Source organism: Sceloporus undulatus, chromosome 3, assembly GCF_019175285.1.
Source record: "Sceloporus undulatus isolate JIND9_A2432 ecotype Alabama chromosome 3, SceUnd_v1.1, whole genome shotgun sequence".
NCBI classification, from domain to species: Eukaryota; Metazoa; Chordata; class Lepidosauria; order Squamata; family Phrynosomatidae; genus Sceloporus; species Sceloporus undulatus.
The window spans coordinates 54,045,015-54,064,450 of NC_056524.1; positions in this window are offsets into that span (position 1 = coordinate 54,045,015).

Sequence of the window (19,436 nt, forward strand, 5' to 3'; positions counted from 1 at the left end):
ATATATTGAAGAATAATCAATAATCATTGAAGAATAATCAAAGCATTCATATTAATTGGCACTAATCAAGCATATCAAGTTATGGGGCTATTAAGTATGCAACAGACAGGATTTAAACACAAATTATTATTCAAAACTTGCATAAGGAGGGAAACATCTAGTAGATGCCCTTCTGCCTTTTAAGGCTGTACAGGAGCAAGCATATTATTTCTCTTTTTTGGATCACACTTAAATTAAAATGCTCATCTAACATCAAGAACAGTTCACTTGTTAACTGTATGTATATATTATAATACAGCAGGAAATGCATACAATTGAAAACATTTAATTAATTCTAGCTAGATTAATGATGTAGCAAGCCACTGATTGTTTCTTGCTCAAAACAGATCCCATGAAACCATCAGAAGTCCAGCTCCAGCTATCTATCACCATTCAGTGGCATCACAGCAGTAGAAGAATCAAATGAGATACAGATCCATATCAGGCTGCACAGAGGGAGAGGATAAAATATTAATCAGTCCACAAAAATGCAACTCAAAAAGTCTAATGAAAAGTGGGGTAATCTCAGTAGGTAATGTATTAGCATAGAGGGTGGACTTAGAGCTAGAGCAAAATGCAGTAAATCCTATCACATTTTTAAAGCCTGTGACATAGACTAAACAGTATCATGGTCACAGCAGGATACACTAATATTAATGGTAGCTACTCTTCTAAAGGGCAAAAGGGAGTCAGTCAGCAGTAGTGGAAAAGCACAGTCTGAACAGAACCGTTTATCAAAATTTCAAAAAGTAGCTCAAAGCAGAAGGACCTGAAACAGGGTTAATTTAGAGTTATTAATCTTTCTGATGTGCACCTTGAAACACTTTGATTGTAACATACATCTTGAGTACTGTCAAGAGTGTCTGCAAGTCCAATCCCTCTGCATGTTTTGAGGCACAGATTGTATGAGGACTGGCATGTTTAGGTCCAAATCTAAAGTAGTATGTAATGTAGCATATGTCTGGATGTAAGATGGTTTAACATATTTGAGGAGGAAATTATTTATGTGCTTGTAAGGGTGTTTTAAAAATTTAGTCAATCAAGAATTCAATTATTTTAACTGAACTACAGATGTCTAGATCCACAAACTTGCAGTCTTAATGCCCCATTATCTACTGAAGAATGTTGAAAGGAGAGTGTTCTAAAGTGCCATCTTGGATGCAGTTCACATTTATTTTGAAAAAGTGAAGCAGGTGGGAAGGATAAAATTGGGTAGCTCATTTATTCAGTTCTGTTTACTAATAACTTTAATAATTAAATGCTGCCACTATAATCTCAGAACATATTTTTTTCAAAATGTTCCCACCCACCCAAGTAGAAAACTCTGGTAGTATCATGGCCTGCTCTGGGGCTGATGAAGAGAGAGACTCTGGGTCTGATGCTGAGACAGACTTGGGGGTGCCAGGAGGTTCAGGGGAGTACCCTGGGCTGGAGGATTGCCATGCAGCCTCAGAGGCCAAGCAGGACTCGGAGGAGGAAGAGACAAATCTTAGCATGCCAGTCCCAGGGCCTGCTGAGAAACGACATGCCAAGGAATTCCTGAGATGGTCATCCCAACTGGAGGCCAAGAGGATGGCTAATGGACAACAGGTGAGGCATGCCAATACTCCTTAAAAGGAGCTGTGGAGGGAAGGCAGAACAAATGGAAGGCTGGAGAGGATAGTCAGTTAGTGAGAGTTGGTCAGATAGGGTTTCAGTTAAGTCCAGAGAGGGATAGTTGTAGTGAGGTGTCCAGAGAGGAAAGAGGTTAAAGACCAGAAGTGAGGGACTTAAAACCCATACAGAACTCCATGTGAGGAATTTAATGTAGAGAAATATCCTGCGGGATAGAGATAGCCAGAGAGACTGGTTTAGTAATAGGGTTTTAAGGAAAGTAACGCAAAAAAGGACAGTGTTTGAGTCCTGAGTATCAGCAACCATTGTCCTCAGAGGAGAGTGGAGTAAGAGGAACTGTAACTGAAACAAAATAAAGGCTAAGAAAGTAAAATAAAAAAGTGAAGCAAGTAACACCATTATATGAACTAACAATTATCTAATCCATCATCTACTAATGAAACATTCCTGAAATGTTCCTGAAAACCGGTTCCTTTGGGACACATCCAGAATGCGATGGGAAAATTTGGCGGCGGCAGCAGCATTCTCCCTGTGCGGTAAGATGTGTTCTATGCTGCCTCCCATTCTCATCATGTCCCTTTTTAGAACGTGACAGACCCATTCCAGGGCCTGTGTGATAAACTGCATTGTTTAAGTCATCTTGTAAATAAAATTCTGTTTTTATTTTAACAAAAATTTGTCCACCCTTTGAGTATATATCCACATTACTATTATAAAGCATTTTAAAACATTTTTAAAAGGTTCATTAACAAATTGATGGCAGTGAGGGAATAGAAAAAACCTTTTGGGCTGCCACAATAAGAAAATAGTTGGGTGAGTGGGACTCATCTTGACAAGAGCCAGCTGCTTCACTTCAGTGTGGTCAACAACCTGTCCTGGAGAGTCATGCTGCTGTTGTATTTCTTGCTTGTGAACCCTGATATCTTGGATTGGACTCAGGCTACTAAACCCCTGGAAAGAAATTTTGTACTACAGCTTTGCTTCTCCCCTTTGGCTTAATACTATCGGACTAGTCTTCAAAGTCTGTAGGTTTTCATACTCCCTGCTGGCATCCTTGCTTTGACCTCCTGCTCCCTGCTTGCTGCCTGCTAAAGTAACGGAAAGGGAGGTCATTTATTCTCAGGCTTATAATACAGGTCACTTTTGAAGGATTTTTAAAGAAAAAGCAAATTGCACAAAAGAAAAATGAAGAAATGTATCATGTTACATGTAACATATTTTCACAAAGAGAAAAGAAAAATAATGCTTATATCATTCATGTGAATGAATTTATAGGATGGAGAAATCTATATATGAAGTCATTGGTAAATGTCTGGTAAATTCTTCAAAAAATGAACCTAAACAAAGTTCTCTCCATTTGAAACAGATAGATATAATAGGTCTAGATATTATTGCTGAAAGTACCATGCTGTACCTGCCTGCCATATTAGTGTTAAAAACATCCTCTCTGTGAGAAACAAAAAACATTGGGACAACCCCAATTTAGCATGAAACACATGGTCAAATACACTAGGATTCAAAGCCAGGTTATTTTTTTTAGATACACGCAATCAAAGTCCTGGCATTAGAAGATGGAGTCTTCCAGTATCAATAGACCCATTCAGTCATTATAATAGAAAAGGATGGAGATACTCAGTTTGGAAGGAGTGGGTGAGCACCTGTCACATCCTTTGTGTTGTCATTTCTCTCACCTCTACACATAGATTGTAACTTTATTAAGACAAGAGCCTGCTCTATTGGCAAACACTCCTTTTTGAAATTGAGGAACACCCTCCCCCCCATCATTCTGTATTATGTAGGGAGTCTTCCTCCACAGCAGTGACTTTCTTTTTCATAAAGTTGCCATCTACAACAGCAAAAAATGGAAATGCCCTAAGAGGGGAGGGGTGTGTCAATTAGCTTCCTATTAATGATGGTTTTGTTGTGTTCCTTCAAGTCGTTTCCAACTTAGGGTGACCCTAAGGTGACCCTATCATGGGGTTTTCTTGGCAAAATTTGTTTAGGGTGGGCTTGCCATTACCATTCTCTGAGACATTAATGATGTACCCAGTTGTAAGTTTCATTACACTCGTCGAAAGCTTTTGTAGGACATTGCACAATGGCTATATCTAACTACTAGACATAACTGGTGGTGATGGAAGCTGAGGTGCAGATGTTGAAAACATACTGATCTGCATCAGGGAGAGTGTAAACAATCTGCAGTGAACCTTTCCATAAAGGACCTTGAGATTCTGCTACAGATCACATAGAGGCCCAGAGTAGAAACCATACTAACATTCTCACATTGCACATTAGAATTATTCAATTGGGTGTCAGCCATGCGCATTTATCAGTGACTCACATATATTGTGCTACATTGGTCTAGCATAGAAATTTCATAATGCAGGCAGAATATAACTCAGCTGGGAATTATTTACGGCATGCTGTGGCAGAATAGGATCTCAGCCAAGGTCACTTATAACAGAATAAAACGTATCTCTGTATGTGATAAGATAATAAATAACAATTGAGAATATTGCTCAGTATTTATTTGGGGAAATGTCCAGTACATTAAACAGTTTTTAAAACAGACCTTTTGGAAGATGATAGGCCATGTATTTGCAGTTTGAAGTAGGCTTCCTAAGGAAGGAAATGAACTGATCATTTTCTTTCTTAGGGTCCATAGACACTGCCAAAATAATGCAGTTTGACCCAATTTAAGTGCTGTTAGTTCCATTCTATGGAATCCTTGGATTTGTAGTTTTAAAAGGTCTCTAGCCTTCTCTGCCAGAGTGCTGGTGCCTCACAAAAACTACAAATCCCATGTTTCTCTAGGATGAAGCCATGGTAGTTAAATCAGTTTCAAACTGCATTATTTCTACAGGGTAGATGCACCTCTAGTTGCACTGATATTCCACCTTCCCTCCAAACAGCTCCAAACAGCTCCAAACAGCTCAATGCTTGCTGCTCAAAATAATCCCATGATGCAGGTCAGGCAGTGGAATCACTAAGGTTGGTATGAGCTGGTGTGGTAACTCATGGTGTCACCCCATACAATGACCTTCTCCCCTACTATACCATACAGAATTCTTAGTAATATTTTTGTACTAATGTCACTCAGAAATGATAACTCACATATATCATTGAATGTAGTGGTAAAAATTGTGACATAAACAATTAGAAAAATTAAAATTATACTTTAAATTATAATATCATCTGCACAGCTTAAATGTATTCACTTATGTATAGTGTCACATGGTTAAAGTGAATAATTTGATAAGATGTAATGTTTTCAAAGACTTAAAATCTGAAAAAAACTTGGAGCCTCTTCTCACTAAGCTTCACTCCACTCACACCATCTGTTCAGCATTTTAAAGGGATACAAGCAAACACCATAGCCTGTTTCTGCCAAAATGCAGATGTTCGGGGAGCAGTAGTGTCACTCCTGCTTAGGGTGTCACTTGGTGCACCCGATACACCCTGCAACCCTAAGTGACACGCCTGAGGTCATGTTGAGAGGAAAATGCTCAATGTATTTCACAGCTCAGGGGAGACTGGAAGGTAAATCTTTTTCAAATCCCATCCAATCACTTTCCTTTTGTGACTCTTGATAATAATGTCAAAATTACAGGAGACAGTGACAGAGGATGCAGAAGAGTAGAACAACCAAAAGTGCAACTCAATAACTTTTGGGTGGCTTTTTAAAAATGGATGGAATTGAATGAAAGCAAGTCAGGAGAGATAACTATAAAAAAATGGAGTGGGTCAATTTTTGACAGTGGTAGCAGTGTGCTAGATCTTTCCTTCTTCCATTACCTCTCCATCTTTAAAATAATGAACTCAGACTTTTGGTTTAAATTTGATGTGATACAGACTGCCCCTTTGGGGCAGCCTGCACCCACCCCTTTCCCCGATGGATTGGGACCCCTTTCCCAGGAGGCCCCGATCAGCCACTTTTCCTGGCCTTGGAGAAGCAGCAAAATGCCGCTTCCCCGCAGCCTGGAAAGGGGTATCCTTGGGGCATGAAGCCCCAAGGACACCACGACAGCGGTGGGGAAAGGGAGAAAGGGGCCGCTCGGCCCCTTTCTCTTCATATCACTGGTGTGGTTGTTTAAAGAGCTCCTTCGGGCACTACTGAAAGGGCGCCACAAGTGCCCTGCAGTGGCACAAGACATCACATCTGTGCTGTGCTGTTTGGCTGCGGCGCGGCTATGACATCGTAATGGTGGCATCCATGTAGAAAAGGTGCCACCAGTACAACGTACTAGGGTTGCAGGGCGTCTGGAAAGGATGCCCCAAGGCAACTCTAGTATGTATCCATGCCGGGCTTTGCACTGGTCTGGATACCGCCATTGATTCCCCCCCCCCCCCCCCATTACAGGAGTAAAAATGTTTTCAAGGGAAGGATAAGATATCAACCATGAATCAAGAGGGAAAGAAATCATAATCCTCTGTATCCAGTTCTGCAAGGATAATGGATCTTCATCCAAGCTGCTTTTACTCAAACATTTCAACATCTAACACTTCTTCTTGAGGTTTGCTCTTATCTGCTTCACCTTCATATTTAACAGGACCACATACTATTGTTTTAACCAATTGTAACACTTATTGTGTTGTTGTTTTGCTCTACTTGTCAGACTATAATTGCTACTTATTTGAGGTGGAAAATAAAGTATTTTAGATCTCTATTTCATTTGTACCCTGCCATTACCCTCCAGAAATGCGACTCAAGATGACTAACAATAAAACAGAACAGAAAATGTATGTGAAATTGAGGCCCGAGACAGATGGGCCAAAAGGTGGCGTCCACCATCTTAATGTAAGGAACGCGCACTCATGACGTCCGCCAGGTAACCAAGAAAGAAACCATTTTTCCCCAGGTTCTTTTTACTCCGGAGGGACGCCGCACAGTTTGGCAGTTGTGGCATCCCTCTGGAGGGAAACAGGCCACCACCAACCTGCCCTTTTGGGGTGGTCTGTCCTGGGCCACAGATTAACTAAAACATAAAACACTAAAAAAAGTAAGAACAAAATGGTAAAGCAGAAAATCAATCTGGCTAGATTAAAATCCTCTTGTATAATAACCTTCCAAGACCTTCCTGAATAAAAAGACATTTGTCTGCCAGTAGAACAACAGGAATGGGGGGGGGGGGTTACTTTAGCTCCACTGGTTGGGAATTCAATTATCTAGAAGTGGCCACCAAGAAAATCCTAATTATACTACCCAGTGTAAATTTTTTAGGATGTACATAGCTGGGTATACGTCCCAGTTGAGACTCATGCACCTCAGAATGCATAAGACATGGCAATTCCTCATATTTTATAAATCATTCTTTCTCACCTGGCAATTTTGAAATTATATTGTAGCCACGCTTATGCAGAAAGAACAATATTTCTCCATAGGATTACAGAGAAGCCCATAAAGAGGGTTGCTAGGCTGTGTGGGATTTCCCCATCACCAACCCATGCTCATGTTTGGAGAACTGTCTATCTACTGCTGCACCCCATGATAGAAATGCTTCCCCACCATCTGCATGCTTAATCAACCTGTATAAGGGCTCTCCTTGAATACCTATCTATGCATGGAAAGCGTTCCCAAATAATGAAAAGTTCTGATTGGTCCAGAGTCTTTTTGCTCTGGACCAATCAGTGTGCAAGAAGACTTTTCTATGTTCTCTCAACTCATAAATGGTAAAGGAGCATTTCAACCATAAAGAGGTGTGATAGGGGCATGGTCATAATATGCATGAATAGAAATGCACCTCCCAACCAGTCTCATGCAGTATTTCAAGATGGGGTGTAAGGCACACTTCTTATTGACTTGTCCACAGGGAAAATTGTTGCAATTGATGGGTACCATTAGTACAGATTTAATAGCTGTCAAATTTCAGCTTTTGTTCCTAGAGATACTCCCTATTCACAATGTTAGGAATAAGGAACATTATTTATTTATTTTTACATTCATTCATTTAATTAACAATCTGATTAATTTATTATATTTATTACACATCTTAATACAGTGAGAATAATTGTTGGGGGGGAAACCCATCACAGGTATCTATAAATTCAAACAACACAAAGCAAGAATGAGTATAAATTCAACACAGCTTTAAGACAAGGCATCATTTAAAAAAAACAAACACTAAAATAATTAAATATGTGTATGATCTTGAAAATCTCATGTGTGTTTATGTACATCAGTATCTATGCTACATTTGCATGAAACATTTTGTAATTTGTAAATCTAAAATGTAAATTTACATTTGCATGTAAATTTAAATTGTAAATAAGCACATAGTGGCCATCAAAATAAAAAATGCAAAACAATCATTGCAACGTCAAAAAAGCATTTGCTTTTGGCACTGTTCAACTCTACAAATTACAAATTTTGCCAATCTTACTTTCAAATGGAAATGATATATTTCAAATGGACAGTGCTACCGTTAAATATTAAGACAGATAAGAGCTCTGTGTTACAGTAAGATAACACATGCCTCTGGGGCACTGTCCTATTAATCTTTATGACTTGACTACTAACTCAAGGAATGCATTCAATGTAATTTTAATACTGCAACAGTGGAGTCAGAATACCAATAAGATTAGAACATGTTAAGAGGAAGACTTTATTATTCAGCAGTTTTAACTAAGATCTATTGTAGCATATAAGATGTATATTATGGTGTATATTCCCAATTAATGGAAACAAAATGTGTGGGTTTGGGATGTGTATGTGTGGTATGTAACACCCAAAGAAAAAGGAAATGTTACCTATGTTTTTTATATTCTTCCCTTTGTCTTCTCTTTCTTCCATTTATACATTTTCTTATGTCTATATCAGCCTCCAATATCCATGGAGTTTTTCATCCACAGATTCAACTATCCATGGCTTGAAAATATTTTTAAAATATATAAATTCCAAAAACATACCTTGATTTTGCCCTTTTTAAAAAAGCTGACTTCTATAATAGCTCTTTTTGGAAATAAGTAAATATCAAAAAGTAAGAATTGTACTTATTGAGGGGCTGAAGCAGATGGCCCAGGAAGAGCAGCCTTTGACAGCTCTCTTCCAAAGCAGGCCACTGCCACAGTTCCAAATGTGCAGCCCAAAGGAGTGGATTAAATTGACTCCTTTTGAGGCTGCCTTTGACCACTCCAACCCTGAATGTGCTGGAATCACAAAAAACACACAGCCCACTTCCAAAGCAGGGCACTGCTGCAGAGCCAAATGTGCTGCCATCGGGAGCTGTAAAATTACCCCTGTAAGTATGGCCTCAGAGCAGCTTCTGGCTGCTTTGGGGGTGTGCGCCATGTAAAAAGCCAGAAACTGCCTTATTTGGCCCATGTGTTTTGGACCAGAGAGTAATTAACACTTTAAGCACATTTCATTAAGATCCCAAGTTAATTTCAAGGGTAGCATTCTTCCTTAACTCCCCAGCCCTCAGAACCCTGCAAGAGGAGGTTTCAGAGTTCTGCTCTACACCAAAAGGGTGCCAAAGGTGATCATCAAAGATTTACCTGCTGGGTGAAAGCCTTATTGCCTTATTGCCTGAAGCCAATTGTCCAAATCCTGCAGACAGAGTTTGGGAAGAAAGGAAAACAGGTAAAAGAGGAGAAAATTCCTACTCAGTCTCAAATCAACCAGACAAATTTAGCACTGTGCTGTGACCAGGAGGGTGGGCCATGCTGTGAAGATCCAAAGAAGCTTGTGAGGGGGTGATCAGATCTTAAATAGGCTCCTGCCTCCATCACATACTGCATTCTGGCACTTTACACCAGGGACAAAGTGTACAAAGCACCCCAGTCTCTACCATGGAGGGTTTCAAACTCCTACTTTTCCCTGCAACATTGTTTGCCCTGTAAGTCCATGTAGGTACTATGTGACTGGAGGTCACCTGTGCAATTGATTTTTCTCTTTGCCTCCTTTGTAATAAAGATGTTTATTCTTCGTGCGCCCCGGAAGAAGTAATAGAGCGTGCTCCCATGGCACGTGTGCGCTGTTGTGCCCAGCAGGCGCGAGCCCCATTACTTCTAATGGGGTTGTACAACATGCAGAACGGATCCCCGTCTAAGGGGAGGGCCCACTGTATTAATTTTTTTTCTTACAGCTTCAAATTCTGTTTTCTAAAAGTTTACAACTTTCTGTTGATGCTCTGTTATTTGTTTCAATTGTGCACATGTTTCAAAGATCCAGTTAGTCCATTATGTAATGCTTCTTGTAATAAGAGAACCTATTTTGGCATTGAAACAATGGAAGAGTGATTTTTTTTTTTTTTTTTTTTGAGAGAGAGTATTTCTTTTGGCTTTCGACATAAAACAACCTATGTGGAAAATATGATGCTGGAAATCAGAGTGATTGATGGACATTCATTGTAACTGTACAACTGTTATGTAATCTGTTAGGTGTGGCTTTGGAGGGTTTACCACTTACCCTTTTTTCACCTCTTGTGAGGTACTGCCTAAACCTTTACAGCCACAAAATGTGAAGATGTTTACAAATCACATTGTTACCACCATGAATGAGGCCTTTCTGTTACCACCATGAGTGAGGCTTTTCTGTTGCCCTACCTCTGCCACCAGTGTCCTACTGCTATGGCCAGCAACTCTGGGAGTTTCCTAGATGCCCTCAAGGTACAAGTGTGAGATATTTTGCAATTCATATTCCCATTAGACACCACCCCACTTTATTCATTGCTGCCACCACAAACACTGTGTCTGAATCCAACCATTAAAATATATTACATCCCAAGAGGCCAAAAGCATATAAAAACAAAAATAGTATTTTATTAACAGAATTTGAACATAACAAACAACCTGATTATTTAAAATACTTCTCCAGTTCTTGCTTACATTCCATTTCTGGCTAACTCAAACTCTTAAACACCAAACACTAATTCTTAAACCAAACTGACCGAATAAGTCTATCAACCCCAACCTTCCATTCACTCACTCCTCCACCAGCTCTCTCATTACCTTAACTGCTTAAGTGACTATGGAAATTTCTACACACGGCTTTTACATTATGGTTAGATCTGGAAAAACCAGCTTTGGTAATACTTATCACTCAATACTGCCTTCTACCTATAGCTGCTGTGTTCCCCAACCATGTTTAGGATGTCAGAAATAGTGCAAGTCCCTATGGGAAAAACATCACTCCCAGGGCAGTCACCCTCATCGCCCCCTGTATCCTATACCTTCACTATTCCCAAGCAACTCAATTACCCCTCTGCCCCATTTCAAATCAAATTGCAGTAGCTAAGCTCTGGAGTTGCATGAAACAGTGAAAATAAATACAAATAAAAATAAAAACCCTAAAAAGCATGCAGGGTAATGGCAGAGAGGTGGGGTTAAGAGTGAGTCAGGAAACAAATGTGATGATGGCAGTCATGCAAGTGAAAAGAAGTCTGGTGATGCAGGAGTACCAATGAGTATAATTCCATTTGCAGCAAGAATATGCTCTTGTGGTAAAGCCCTATATCAACAATCTTCCCAATTGTCACTCAACAATCTTATCCACATCCCCTCAGACATTCCATCAATCACTGTTCATGCTCAGCATACCAATGTGTCACCCCCTCCCAACAGCTCCTTACGTTATACAGGATGCATAGCTAAACACATTACCTGAACATGTAGTAAATTAGGCAACATTTTACATCAAAAGTCCATGATATCACCCACATCTTCATCCTATAGTATCCCCCTAGATGCTCAAGTTATGGCAGTAGGAAGAGTGCATTTACACAATGAAGATTTCCATACTTGGCTGAATCATAGGTAAAACATCGCTCAAAGGTGAAGGAAGCGCACTTGTGTGGAAAGCTGGCGTGCTTCCTCGATCATCATGGAAACATTCTCTCTAATGTCCCTGAATCTTCTCAAGGGGAGTGGATTTCCTATTAATTCAAAGTTTGTGTTCATAAGAAATCTGCTCCCCTGGGACAATTCAGGGATGCTAAGGAGAGAGCGACGTTTCCCTGACGATTGAGGATGTCCACCTGCTTCCAGACATGCGCGCTTCCTCCACTTTTTAAGGACGTTTCAGGGACATTTGAGCCACGTTTTAGCCAGGTATGGAAATCTTCAGTTACATCTGCTGCCTTTCTAGATGCTCACTTGGTAGCAATCACCCATGCCTTAATCACACAGACTCCACATAGGATTACTCTTGAAGAACATCTGCAAACTTCAGTTAGTGCAGTGCTTCTCAATTATTTTCTGTCATGCCCCCCCTAGGAAGAAGAAGACATTGCACGACTGTAAATAGTATCATTTGTCTATAAAATTGTTATAAGTACACCTCAAACAAGCCCCCCTTTACGGAGCCTCGCGCCCCCCCTGGGGGGCGCGCCCCACTATTTGAGAAGTACTGAGTTAGTGCAACATTTGGCAAACTGCTAACCAATGCAATGTGTCTGGACCATATTTTGCCAATGCTGAAAGACCTACACTGGTTCCCTGTTCTTTTCCAGGCTTTATTTTAATATTAAACATTTTTGACAGCTTACCCTTAGACTGTTGGCCTAAATCCAATTGGTGGTGCCAAGTAAAGCAGGTATATTGAATAGAATTCACCTAAGTAATGGCTTTTTTTTGGTATATTTTTGTATATTTGTATATTTATCTATTAAATAAAAAAAAAATTTAGTTCACACCATTTGTTTATTATTTATTTGTTTTTCTTCTGCTATGGGATCTAGGTGGGAACTTAAAATTGGACTCAAACCATTGTTTTCAATGAATACTTCTAATTTTTTTTATTATACTGTTATGGATTTTATTAGTTTATTTAATTTCTTGTGTTTTTTCATACCATCTCAGTGCATTTTGCAGAACAGTGGCATAAAAATAAATAAAATAATCTCATTGAAACATGAACCCTCCCCCTCCTCCGAAAGAAAGTTCAGGAGTTCTACAGCAGGTAGAAGTTCAGAGAGATACTAAAGTTTATTACAGTTGGCATGGTTTCTAGTATTTACAATAATTACCTATTCCTTGCACATTCAAAGCTCCCATTATCAGCCAAGGGAATTTGGAAATGAAGGTCAATCTTTGAGGGTCTCGGCTGAGGTTTTAGCCAATGCAGCGTGATTGTAATGATTGGAAGCACTAAACCCTAATCTGTAGACCATGATTCGGTGATTGCAAAATGTCATAACACATAACAAATTATAGCTGTGCATTTTCAGAGATATATATCTTGGCTATAAAAAAGCAGCAGGCTGGGTTTTGGCATACAAGGTCTTAGCCTGAAAGCAATTATTCTTAATCCAGGTTTTTAATATGCACAAAGCATATACTTTCAAAGACACATCAAACAATTCACATCAAAACTATCTTAATTAACCTAAACTGGCTATCTTTTTTTTTTCTTTAAGGGCAGAATTCCTGAAATACATAGCTTTGATATAGATGATACATACAATTTACTGAGGCAATTTTTCTATATATAAAAAAATTAGCTACATCAAAGTATTGTGTCTGTATAGTAAAGGGGCACAGTCCAACAACTGGAGAAGTTAAATCTGGCTATTCCAGCCAAATTAACCTTTGGAACATAAAGGCTGAAATTTGATTGCTTATATTACACTCACATTCGATTTTAACACAGTATCTATATGAAACATAGAAACTATATTATTTGAGTGGAAGATTGACTGTTAAGCAGTTTTCCACAAAGACTTTAGACTGGTTGAGTTAAAAGTACAATTATTGGTATTTTTCCAGAACACAGGACTTACTTGATGACCTGGGGTGGGTGGTGCTGACAATGATACTTGACGGTTGCGTTCTACTGCTAATTTTCACTGTTCTGTGCATATTTTTCTATTCTTCCATCATGTCTCCTCTTCCTTACCTTTTTCTAATCTGAATGGGAAATATTGGAACCTTTCCTTATAGGAGAGTTGCTGATTTTTAGTTGTTGTTGTTGGTGGGGGTTTTCTTGTTATTTTGTTTGCCCCTTTTTTACTTCTACACCATTTTCTTTTAAGAAACACCTCACGAGCAGATTAAAACTGCTCCTTTTTTCTCCAGTTCTTTGGACCGAAGAATGGCTTTCTGACAGCTTCAGGATGCATTATGGGCATGCGTCATCTAAAAGTCATGCTCTTAACATGGTCTGAAGTTACTTCTTTTTGACAATCTGTTTTGGGCCACAGCTTCTTTTTGTCATCTTGGGAGAGGGAGACTGATGGTTTGAGCAATTCCTGGAACTCTCCTGAATCAGGGGAAACCACAACTTTTTGTTTGTTTACCCAGAGAGACTGGAAACCTATGCAGGGAAGGAGTACAGGATTATTATTTTTAAAAGACCTTGGGAAACTGCTTGTAGCCCAGTCTAATTATCATGTTCCATAACCACAAGTATGACTCCCAAAGCACTGAAGCTATGTCACATAAAAGTCTTGGTTCACCATTAAGATTGAATCTACATCAGCAAAAAACAAAACAAACAAACAAACAAAAACACCAAAAAAAATCAAGATCAAGTGTACAAAATTTTCATGCCATTTATCACACACTGACCCATAAATGTCTGGACTCAAATTTTATTTATAGCCACACATCCCCCCTCCCCTGATAAAATAGTAATCAGTGCAAAAGGTGTTGCTTCCCATGCAATTTTTTCCTTCCCAGCATGCATAACTCTGTCATCCTTTCTTGTTTTCTTTAAGTCTTACCACCTACCCTGTACTCTCATTGGATAGTTCTCCCATCCAATTCCCTCCTTCCCTTCATCCCCCCATGAGTGATCATGAGTAATGCACAGTATGGAAGGTGAATAGTTTCCAGGATGGACAGAGGGAGCAGAATGGGGAGAGGGAATAAGAAGAGAGCTGAAGCCAGGGGCTCAAACCTTTGACCATGAGCCATTTGACTTTGAAACAACTTCATGAATGGCAGCCCCAAGGAGAAAGAAAAAAAGGATATGAGTGAGTGATCATAAGTGAGCAAAGGAATTTTAGCCCTGCCACGTCAGTGAGAGACTCTTCTGACTCATTGGGGGTGCATGCATGCACTCTCTCTTCCATCTTATCATGAAATAAAATTTAATAAAATAATAAATATTCCAACAAATGTAACACACCCCTGTCAGCTGGAAATGAAAGGATTTTTTTTTAATGACAAATAACTACACAGCTACCTGTCCCACCTGGAATCACCCCACTTCCTAATTCCACCTCATTTGGGCACAGGCCACACACACACACACACACACACACACACACACTTAAAAACTGTTTCTTCCTAAAAATGCAGAGTAAAAGTGAGTTTTCCTGAATTGCTTCAAAGCCTAAAAAAATCATTTCCACTGTGAAGACATATGTAGTGTGTTCCAACAACACCAAAACCGAAGTGGGTATTGGTTTTTTGGCTAGTGTGGATCCAGCCTGAGACAACTAAAGCATAGTCCTAGCTACCTGTCTCCTTTTGCTCAGCTATCTTGTATTTTCCCACAACTTATGGGTCTTAATGCTCTTTATTCTTTGAGGTTTTTTTATGATTCCCAAAATGATGGATCTTAGATTGAGTATAAATTCACTTACTCATGTGATATATTCTTGAATCCATGCCTTGCATAGCTCTCTTACAGAAATGCAGCTTCAGCAAGGAAATTGAGTTCTCAGCAATATCTTGGAAATTAACATTGCTGTAACAGAGCATTTTGTCTGAAAAAAAATGAACCCACAAAAAATAGCTACATTTCCTGTTTATATTTAGTTTAACTTTAGTAATGGTCAGTATCAGCAATTATTATGAACTGTTTTCATAATAAAATACTGCTTTGAATTCTCTTTGTCCCTGTCCTTGTTCTTCATTTAGATCAAATATATACACATATTTTTCTGTGATTTAGTTTGCTATTTTCAAGGAGGCAAGTTATAACTGAACACATAGCCTATGTAGTTAGCAAATTCCAAAGAAAGAAATGGGGGTGGGGGAGAGAAAGAGAATGACAGAAAATCATTGACTACAAACTCTCCCTCTCCCCCTCCTTTATTCTGTGCCTTCTCCACATATTCTGAAATTGCTACAAGGCACATCTGCTTATCATTTTTATTGCAAAGGGAATGTAGTTCATAAACAATGTGCAATTTTCTTCAGATTGCCATATTAAGTATTAGTGCTCTTGCAACACTGGCAGCTAAGAATGTCAAGATGAGCATTTGTATATAACATATACCCCTGAAACTTTGAAAAAGATATAGTCAGTGTTCAGAAATCTTTTTTTATGAATGCATTATTTGACTCATTGTACTGATGCTTCTTATTGTCAATAGCATAGAGTATTTACACAATCCAGTCCTTCAACTGAACAAAGAAAAATTTTCCAAGTTTAGTTTGGTTTACTAAAAGAGATGAAATTAGGCAAACATTGGAGAAAATTTTAATTAATTAAATCAATTGAGGAAAATGTATTGGTTTCAACCTCTGCTGGTGACAAGCAAAGCCACCAGATAACAAGAAAAACCAATGGAAGGAAGACAATATTTCCTATACCAATGACATGTATGATCCCATCCAGTGGGATCACTGATTGCCCCGCATCTCTATCAGTGTGTTTTGTTGCAATGAATCTCTCTAGGAGAAGTTTTAATTAGCTCAGTTAAATATTAGGTTGTGCTACAAGCAACCTTTTGTGGAATTGTTTCCCACCTGTATACTGAGACTAAAGAGATCAAAGGAATTTTTCTGAGGCAGAATTCCTTAAATGAATTGTTTCTTTTATTAAGGGAGGAAATCACAATCCACATTCACACATTCACTCACACATACATGCAAGAACTAAGAAAAATCAGGAGTTAGCTTTGGGATAGTTGGAGGCTGAACTAACGGTGATACTTACACAAGACGAGGCTTGACTCTGAGTCCAATTGTGATGAGGATGGCATGGGATAGGGCCATTTAGTTGAGAGCAGGGGGGGACGGATGTATCAGGACTGGTCAGAGTTCACAGTAACAGAGTGTCCCCATGCCATCCAACTAGCCCACTAACAAAGAATTTTGGGGATCTTTTATAGGCAAAAACTAGCCTGAAGGCAAAGGTGTTTGCCCTACATCAAAGGAAATCAATTCTATATTGTAAAGGATTGCTTGATCAGGCAGTGTCTGGGGTGAAAATAGAATTGTAAATCAGACTTATAGGGCTTGTCCAGCAGAACATCCTGCCTAAATGATCTATCTTCCAAATTTCGGAGGTGTTGAAGTTTCTCATTTACAAACCATTCTGTTTGATGTGCTTATAGGGTAGTGTGGACGTCACCACTTGCTGCAGAGATCATGGCTGCTCAGAGTGCAGAGTCTGTTTGGAGCCATAGGAAGAATGCACACACACAAAAATTCAGAAGATTTCAGTTCTGATAACTGTTTTCTTTTAGTAAACCTCTTATTTCACTTCTTCAAAAATTCACTTTGTGATAGGTTTGTGAGTTAACATATATTACAAGTACAAAATATCTGTTATCAAATCACTATTAATAGTGATTTTTTTTGCTGTTTTTCTCTTCCACCCCAATATAAGTCTGTTTATTTTCAACCTGAACAGTACTGAGGTGCTGAAATGTACGTAATAATTTTTCTATCTCTATTGTGGATTTTGTCCCTACTTTTCTCTGCTGCTTTTAAGCAAATGTTATTGACTTCTCATAACCTCAGGAAGGGAGTGACTATGTGTTTTATGAATAGTTTAATGTTTTTCGTGTCTTGTGTATCAGGTATTTTATGCTTTTGCATTCTATGAGTCAATTCAAGAATCCTTTGAACTTGACTAGAGAAAAAAACATTATTTCCCCCACATATCTCTCTCTCTCTCTCTCTCTCTCTCTCTCTCTCTCTCTCTCACACACACACACACACACACTAGGAAGGAAAGTACATAAAGCCTCATGTTCAATGCTTGGCATTTCCAATTAAAAGAATCAGCTAGGAAATACTGAAAGTGATTGTAGTCTATTGGTCTGAGTGCTAGACCAGGACACTGGGAGACCAAAGTTTGAATCCCTCGCACTGCCATGGGATTTTATTAAATGGCCTTCACCACATCACACAATCTCAGCCTCAAAGGAAGGGCAAACCTCCTTTGAACAAATTCTGAAAACCAAGAAAATATCATGATAGGGTTGGCATAAGTCAGAAATTACTTGAAGGCACACAACAGTGAGATGTTGGGAAAGGTCTTCCTGCCACCTTTGAAAAACTCTTGAAAATACTGGACTAGGTAGATAAATTAGCTTTCTTTGGGTATTTGTTGCAACAGATCTGCCTCCTGGTTTGACACGTTCCTCTCATTGGAAGTAATAAGTCTGTAGAGGAAAAGTTCCTATATGTGTGAGGAGCCTCCATGTGAATAAGAACCCTGATTTTTCTAGCATCTTTGTTCTATCTACCTACTTATAAAGCCATTAATAATAATAATAATAATTTTATTTACTGTATATGTCTCACCTCTTCCAAGGATCGAAGCGGGATTACAACATTAAAATGATACAATACAGTTTAAGTGATCAATAAAATACTAATACTGACTTATACATCCCTATTAGTTTGTTAAAATCTCCAATATAGCTGCCATCAGTCTACTTAGACTAGATTTGTACTGCAGAAATAATACAATCTGACACTGTTTTAACTACCATTGCTCAATGCTATGGAATTCTATGATTTGTAGTTTTGTGAGCTATTTAACCTCCTCTGTTGGAGAGATCTGATACCTTATCAAACTATAGCTACTGACAGATTTAGCCTTAGTTACAGTTGCTGTAAGTACATTTTGTAGTGATCTGCTGCCTGTGTAACACAGAAAAACACCAGAGAAAGCTATTCCCCATTTCTGTCAAGCCCCTTGCCTAAAATTGCAACTTTATAAATTGAACTTGAACTTCAGCATTCAGTTAATCAATGACAGAAAGCTCCACGCTCTGGAGTGTTAAAAACGATGGTGACACCAATCTCCATTTTCTCTTTATTAAGACAAATATTCTTAGAATTTCCCTCATATTATTCTAAATTGATAATGGAAGTGTGAGTGAAATGACATTTTAGTAGCTCTTCTTGTCTAATCTTTGGATCCTGTTTAAGTATCATTCTGTCTGATAAGTATAATTCCTTTGCATTTTTAGTTGTCATCATCATGGTAATATTCTGTATATTATCATTAAAGCTGGTCCATCTTTTTTTTAAAAAAAATAGCCCATTTTCAGCCTATCTCTTCAGCAAGCCATATTATAAACCTACCTGGTACCTTAGCAACAGCATATTAGATTCTTTTTGACTTGCATCAGAAAAATCTAGTTCCTGAATTCTGTTGTTAATCATCTCCAATTCATCATAAACTAGAGATTTAGCATAAAATCCTAGAAATTGTCTTGAAACAAAGACCCAGTTCTGCATAAATAAATAACCTGTTAACTTATAATAACTCAAATAAGACAACTTTCTGATAACGGTATATGTTTCTGATGCTTATCAACTTGAGTTTCAGCTATATATTTTTTTCTGTAATAAGAGCCATATGTTGTAGGTGGCAGTGGATTTCGGACACTACATTTTGGACACCACAAAAGTGAAACTGATCAGTCCTACTGATGCCCAACTCCTGATTAAAATGGAAGATGTAGATCTCAGGCAATTTTGCTTTGCAAAGATGGAAGTCACAGTGTGATTTCTCCAACTGAAGCATTACAAACATACATTTTACCCCAATGGTCATGGGACAAGAGCAAAACAGAGAGAAAAGGAGAAGAGCTTAAAAGCCTGCCTTACCAGACTCTCCCCAGCAAGTTAAAAAAGTATGGTTCTATTTG